This window comes from Candoia aspera, chromosome 3, assembly GCF_035149785.1.
Source record: "Candoia aspera isolate rCanAsp1 chromosome 3, rCanAsp1.hap2, whole genome shotgun sequence".
NCBI lineage: Eukaryota > Metazoa > Chordata > Lepidosauria > Squamata > Boidae > Candoia > Candoia aspera.
The window spans coordinates 45,841,473-45,846,843 of NC_086155.1; the positions used below are offsets into that span (position 1 = coordinate 45,841,473).

At 38.9% G+C, this 5,371-nt stretch overlaps 1 long non-coding RNA gene across 1 annotated transcript; it reads right to left on the reverse strand.

Moving 5' to 3' along the window:
* Positions 1–1,953: 1,953 nt before the first annotated feature.
* Positions 1,954–4,367, reverse strand: LOC134494846 (uncharacterized). The gene is made up of 2 exons (XR_010067709.1): positions 4,286–4,367; positions 1,954–2,799 (listed from the first exon to the last, which is right to left on the reverse strand). It is a non-coding gene; the product is annotated as an uncharacterized LOC134494846 (long non-coding RNA).
* Between the last annotated feature and the right edge of the window lie 1,004 nt (positions 4,368–5,371).

Here is a 5,371-nt window from a genome sequence, read left to right on the forward strand (position 1 = left end):
CTCCACCCTGACAGGCTCAGTCTAATAGAATCTGCTCCTCCCTAGCAATCAGGTCTTTTTCTATTTCCTGTATATCCATTGTTTGCTCCTTAGCCTGTCAGTGACCTTACCACTCAACCACACAGACTGTTAAAGCTTTTCCTTTCTTTCCTTCTTATGGGGATCTTTTGTACCTGTATTTTCAGTATCTCCATTTTCAGCATCTCCCATCCTTTTGAACTGTTCATCCTTTAGAATTTTACCTGCATTCATTTAAATCTGCCTTTCTGAAGTCCAACTTATATGACTAACATTTCTCAGCTTTTCATCTCCTAATTTATTAAACTCAATATGATGTTGTCACTTTCCCTGTAGGAAACTGTTCCTTCCATCCATCAACAGATTCCTCTTTGTTTGTCAGAATTAGGTCCAGGATACTAATGCTTTTGTTTCTTCTTCTACTTTCTGAAAAATAAAATGATGTAATTCCCACTCCTGAGTTAGTCTTCCATCAAATATCAGCATAGCTGAAATCTTCTATTACCATTTTAACCTCTCCTCTTAAAAGCCTGGTCAGTTGATGTAGAAAGGCCCTTTCTTCATCCTGTTGAGTAGATGACCTGTAGTAAGCTCCCACAGTGATAATATCACTTTTGTTCTTAATTCCTTTAATCTTACCCAGATACTTTCAATAGGACTTGAATATTTCAAGACATGGATTTCTTTACTCATGGCTTTTTCACATACAAAGCCATCCAGCTTTCCCTTTTGCTGGGTCTTTTTCCTTTTTCCTTTTTTCTTTCTTTTTTCTTTTTTTTGACAAGTAATGTATTCAGTCAGGACTCTCATTTCACCAGCTGCCATCCTTTCATCAGGATCTGAGGTTGGCTTCTTCCTCATCCTAAAATGCCCCTGCTCCTGTTTGATGTGAATTCCCAGCTGCCTGTCTTCTTTCAAAACAGTCCTTTTTGAGACTCGGCCGTTAGCTGAGGAAAGTGGCTCCACTTACTGGTTGGTCACCTGATCAGTGCGTCTGCTGCTGCTGCTGTAAGCCCCTCCCCTTAAAATCATGTGCTCAAGTAAATAAGAAAACACACAGCCCTTCAGCAAGAAAACCTCATGACCCTATGCAAAAAATCAAACAACCTGCTCCAAAATCCAGCAGATCAGCTTGACACTCACTAGCTCCCTATTGTTAGATGGTTAACAGTAAAAAAAAGAAGAAAATGCAGTACATGTTGAAAACACAGTTAATATATAATGCTTACCAGTAATCAAAACCAAAAGTTGCAAAAGCTGATCATCTCTTACTGGGACTCACTGGAAATGATTGAGGAAAACAGGGAAAAGGAATAATAAAGTCCTAATGAGAAATTCAAGCACTATTTTTAAGACATGTACAATGACACTCTCAGGGTATGTGTGTACTAACTTCTATTCCCTGTATTGTTTGGGGGAGAAATCCCTAGAAAAATTGAATTCATAGAAGAGCTTTCTGTATATACAATTATGCACAGAGGTTCAGACATGTCAGCCCTTTGAGGTAGGCAAGGTCAAGAAACAGGCACAGCAATGCTCTTTCTTGCTGCAGGGTATATTAACAGAATCCCAAAAGCCTGTCAGAGTTTCTCTGTACTCCACGTTATACCAAACAAAATCAAGGCAGGGTTATTTTGAGTTTCTTTCTCACTCTTTCTTCTTTCTCAGGATTGAGTAATCCCTTCTGAAACTCTCCATTAATAATTCACTCATTCCTTTCTCCATTCCCAAACCCAGGTCTGCATTTCTTCATAAAATATTACAAGGAACTGGTGCACATTGGAGGGACAGAATGTGCCAAATTAACATCCACCTCCCTGCATTGTTCAACTGGGAAAGTATATCAAAAAAGAATTAAAAAGGTATCAAATAACTTATTTGTCAGATCGTTCTGAGAATAACTCTGGAATGAGGCAAGGAGGCGTACAGGTTCAGTATATTCTATGACTGACAATTTACTCTGACAAAGGAATTGATAAGTCTACAGCAAGCAATAAGCAGAGCTGGCTGCTTGAAGTTATGAGATGTCACTAAAGGGATACTTCTTGTTAAGCCTGTGGCTAGAGTGGCTATAATTCAGTGCTTCAGTGCAGTCCCTTCTAACCTGGTGCCGCCCAGATATGTGGAGTTTTTCTAGTTTTAACTCCTAGAATGCCATGGGCTTTGGGAGTATAGCCTCTTCACAATGCTCCTATTCTCCAGATTAGAAAATATGGGAAATAAGAAAGTGATTCCTAAATCATTAACAAAAAGCAGGAGTATCATTTGAAAGAGAGAATTAATAGGCAGGAGATTTGGGGGAGGAAGGATTGTGAGAATCAGCACAATAAAATCTACCCTTGCTAAAAGCTGTTCCCTGGGGTCTCCACATCTGCTGCCTGTTGAGGCACACAAAGAGCCTGGGCGGCTCTTCCCTTCCCACCATAACCAAAGTGGCTTTAACAGCCCAGAAATAAGCATTAATCTGACTGAGAGTGAACTGTACACACAGCATGAAAACAAATGCAGCTAAAATAATTACAGGTTGCAGGGAATCAATCAGAGGTACATAAATAGCCCTCAGGAAGGCATCTGACACACTCATCTTGATTTCATGTGGTTACAGCCCAGATCCCCTGCCCATCCCTCCAGCGTTGAAGGCTTTGTGCAGATGATAGCTCTTTTCCCAGGTTTGAAGGTGGCACCACAGAGCTCCCCTTGTGACTTGTACTTGTGGAGTTCTACTTGTCCTCTTTGGTTCAGCTGATTTTACAATAGTTCTGTGATGCTTCAAATTATCTCCTGGAAAGATCAGATACAAAGGTGTCAGATATAGCGCATAAACATTTAGAGTTGATTGCTGTAAGGTTGTATTACAAAAAGGCCAAGAAAAGTAACCCGCCTTGAACATCTACAGCAACAGATGCCATGATCTGGAAGGTTATTCCCTACCTAAAGATTGTGGAAAGCCGAGATGAAATATTTATTATCCTGACAAGCTATGCTAATTGCCATCCCGCTGAACTACCTGGCCATCTGAAGAACATTCAAACAAGTGTTTTATTTCTCTAGGCAATTGCGCGCTTCAAAATCGGCACAATCCCCCCCCCCCCCACATCCCCATGTAGAGAAGAAACTCCTGTTCTCTTCATTTAAAATATATTAAAAAGTGAGCTGAATTATTTTCCATTCAGAAAAGAAACACAGTCTGTTTGCACACATATGAGTGTCCCTTTTATGTGTGAATTGTGACAAAATATCACACAATTATCAGGAGTGGGGAATTGCCATAAGCACATGGTTTATTATGCTTCATCATTAAAATAGTGAATGAATCAATATATCAAGAGTTTTGGATATTTTGGGCATGGTGGGAATTATAAAAAGAATTATATTTAACATTGGAAAGACAAATCTACAAGTGCTTTCAGCACTGAATTGTCATTCTATATTCTTTGTCAACATTAGAACTAGTTTCCTTTCAACATGAGAGCAAGGAGGACCTTCAAATAATTCTTGGCAAATTTCCTTGAGCTGTTTTGTCTGCGATTATATGACTCCACACAATTTCTTTGTTTCACTTCTTTTTAAAACAAAATATGCATCATATATTTTGCTTGTAATTATTACCTTGTCAGTTTTGAACATGTTTTTTTAAATGCAATAAATAAAAACAAAACAAAGGAATGCAATCACATTGCGTGGACTCTCTGTGATGAATAGACTATGCATGATACCTACTCAAGCTTGGGCTTTCCCTGTGCAGATGTTAATGCTAGTACACAAACAAATAAGAGGCATGCACAGATCTTGGAAGTGAAATGAAGGGTGTAGCCCCACTTTTTCCTACTCTAGATGTGAGCATAAAAGGTGTGGGACTGTTGCTGCATAATTAGACCTGGTTATGCTTTTTCAGTAACCTCAGGCTTGAGACTATATGGGGTCTGCCCTGAACAGTATCTAGAAATTTTGATTGGTTTAAGTTACCACCAAGTTTCTTGTAAATACTGATGGACTGGAGTATATTATTCCAGTACTGTTTAATTTATACTAGTTCCTTGTTCACTTCTGGACTAAACTCAAAATACATTGGGGTAGAGAGAGGCTGAAGCTCAGTAACATTGAATGCTGATGTGTGGGGAAGTGTTACCTTTGGGGTGCTCGGAATTTTGGTTACGTTTTACAGCTTTTAATGGTTTTTTTCATTGTTTTTGTGTGCTGACCAGGGTTATGGTATATATGATGGGTGACCATATGAGTGAAATAAATAAATAAAGTTGGTTCTTACCTTTAAAGCCTTAGCTGTCTTGGGATCTGGATACCCTTAAGACTACCTTCTCCTTCCCATTCTCCTAAGCGCTCCTACAGACACATCAACATCTTAAGTACTGCTCCACATACTCATTTGGCACATGAGCTTCTCAGCAATGGTACCAACTCAATGGAATGTGTTTCCTAGGAAAACTTATCTAGATCCATACTTGGTATTGTCAAATCCCCCCATTTGGACTACTGAACATTGCTTTTCTCCATTCACTCATTCACATGTGGCTTTTTTCTTTTTTAATGACTGCTGTTGGCTTTGAGATTCCTAATCAACTAATTAGATTTATGCACTAATTTCCTATTCTACTGCTGGGTCATTTGATTAACACTGGAAAATATGATGTTTAATCATTTTAACATTTTATTATTGGCTGGTATGAACTAATTGTAAAATAAAAATGATTTGCATTAAAATAACTAAATAAATAAATAACTATTCAATAAATAATTGAGGAGGAAACACATGAAATTAGACTAAAATTTAATTCCAAAATGATTCCAGATAAATGGAGGCTACATAAAGAGTGAAGCATGACAGCTTGGCCACATTCATCTCTGGAACAAACTATGAAGCAGCCTCTGAAAGGTTCCCACTAAGAAAATAATAATAATAATAATAATAATAATAATAATAATAATAATAATAGCAGTAGTAGTTTATTAAATTTATATGCCACCTGATTCCCAGTGACTCTGGGCAGCTTAAAACATTTAAAAACAAATAACCAGAAACACACACACACACACATTCTGGACCAGCTGAAGCGTCCAGGTGGTCTTCAAGGGCAGCCCCACATACAGTAACCACCGTAACATGGTGCCCCCAATCCCCAGCCCACAGAGCCAGCTCAGAAGAAAACCATGGTCGATTGTATCAAAAGCTGCTGAGAGATCAAGGAGCCCAAGGATGGATGAACCATCACTATCCTGGCTCTGCCACAGGTTATCAACAAACCCTAACCCTAACCACTGCCTCTTTCAAGGCTGGAGGCACCACCCCCTTCGTCAAAGAGGCTGACACTACTGCATGGACCCAACCATGGGTCAC